Source organism: Triticum dicoccoides, chromosome 2B, assembly GCF_002162155.2.
Source record: "Triticum dicoccoides isolate Atlit2015 ecotype Zavitan chromosome 2B, WEW_v2.0, whole genome shotgun sequence".
NCBI lineage: Eukaryota > Viridiplantae > Streptophyta > Magnoliopsida > Poales > Poaceae > Triticum > Triticum dicoccoides.
In genome coordinates this window covers 683,810,270-683,811,923 of record NC_041383.1, presented here as the reverse complement: position 1 = coordinate 683,811,923, position 1,654 = coordinate 683,810,270, and the positions used below count along the sequence as shown (strand labels likewise).

At 54.1% G+C, this 1,654-nt stretch overlaps 1 protein-coding gene across 3 annotated transcripts in view; it reads right to left on the bottom strand.

Moving 5' to 3' along the window:
* The window catches only part of LOC119365593 (factor of DNA methylation 5-like), a 4,594-nt gene extending 3,842 nt beyond the window's left edge, over positions 1-752 (bottom strand). For 2 of the 3 annotated variants that reach the window (XM_037631239.1, XM_037631241.1), the window contains exon 1: positions 619-752. The gene's annotated coding sequence lies outside the window, so the exon portion shown is untranslated. Of the gene's footprint in view, positions 1-554; positions 580-618 lie in introns of those variants that run through there. The other variant, XM_037631240.1, reaches the window with a different exon arrangement.
* Between the last annotated feature and the right edge of the window lie 902 nt (positions 753-1,654).

The following is a 1,654-nucleotide window of genomic DNA, read 5'->3' as shown; positions in this document are numbered from 1 at the left end:
CAACATTGGCGAAACAAGTAAAATCATCTGGAAATCGCACAACGAATCGAAGGCTGGGACGGTCAAACTGAAATGTACTGTACTTCCACTGGCATGTACCCAGAGTAAAAAGCAAGAAAATATTTTTTTCCAGCTTTCAAGACAAGAAGAAAACAAAAGGGGTCGCAAGATCTGAACCTGCTCTTTCTGACAAGCAGCCCAAAATCAATAGTTTAGGGTTTCCACGAAGAAGAAGAAAACTAATTTTAGGAAAAAAATGCTTTCTTCCAAACCTCCAACAAGAACATTTATTCTCTCGCAAAAAAAAAAAACATTTACTGTGCTCTTTGGAAAGGGTCGCCTTTGACCACCCCAAAAATACAGAGATTGAGGGAAAATCCATGGGGGTTATCTTTGGTCCTCTGGGAACAGCATTGGCGAAAGAAGCGAAATGATCTGGAAATCGCAGAACAAATCGAAGGCTGGGAGCTTGGGACGGCCTGATCAGGCCCCCAGGCAGCAAGAACAGTCGAAAACTCGCTCAGAATAAGGGCCGCACAGCGAGAAATCTGCACCTACTGCGACGCACAAGAACAACCGCGAGACCAGAATAGCAAAGTGACAGGATAAGCGCAGTACCAAATATTGGGCCTTCCTTGCACACCGGATGTGGGTTCCGCGGGGTGGGGGATGGGGGAGAAGAAAAGGAGACAGGACTCGGGGGAGACTGGACGAGCAAGGAGGCGGTGATTTTGGTACTGGGTGCAGTACCTCGCCCCTGTTCACAGGTTTGTCGCTTCTTTCGGGTGTGAATGTGTGGTGTGTAGTGGCTTGCTTTCTCACTGAGCGATGGAGGTGTGATTTTTTTTAAGTACAGTGTGTACAGATTTTCCAAAGCCCAAGCTTTGTAAAGTTTGGCTAAATCTATAGAGAAAATATTTAGAGCAACTTCAACGTGACCCGCCATCCGTTTGGGTCGCCGCGGACAAAAATGACAGTCCAAAAAGCCGACATATTTTCAAATCGTGTCCAGCAGACGTATTTCGGGCCAGACATAAAGCGGACGCGCCGCGCGTCCTCTCAGTGTCCGCCGCGTCTCCACCTGACGGTTGGCCAACTACCACTCGTGTCCGTCCTTTTTTAATCCGAGCGTGCGGGATGGGGATGTCCTCATCCTCTTCTCCCCCGTGCCCATCTAGCCACCCTCTGCACCCCCATTGGCGACAACCCTAGCCACCCTAGCCACCTATGGGGTTCTTCTTCGGCAAGAACAAGGGCAAGACCCTCGTCGCCCCTGCGCGCGCGCTTCCCCCGCCTCCGTCGGCATCTTCCTGCCAGCCACGGCAGCGCATCGATGTCCCAGTGCACTAGGCGAAGTGGCACTGGAAGCACCGCATCCCCCTCCCCTACCCCGACGTCACGCTGCCACACGACTGGCACTTCGATCCCGGGAGGATCCCTGTGCCGGCGGGGCCACGGTCGGAGCGGGCTCACGCGGAGGAGGTGCGACACCGACGGCAACAACTCACGTCTGAGCAGCGCCTCAACCCGGCCTACGCGGCAGACTCTCCCGAGTGGGAGGTCTTGTTTGCATTGGAGCACGAGAACCACGCCGCCCCTCGTCGTGCGCCACGAGGACCAGGAGGCGGAGGCCGCCTACCAGGCGGCGTTGGCG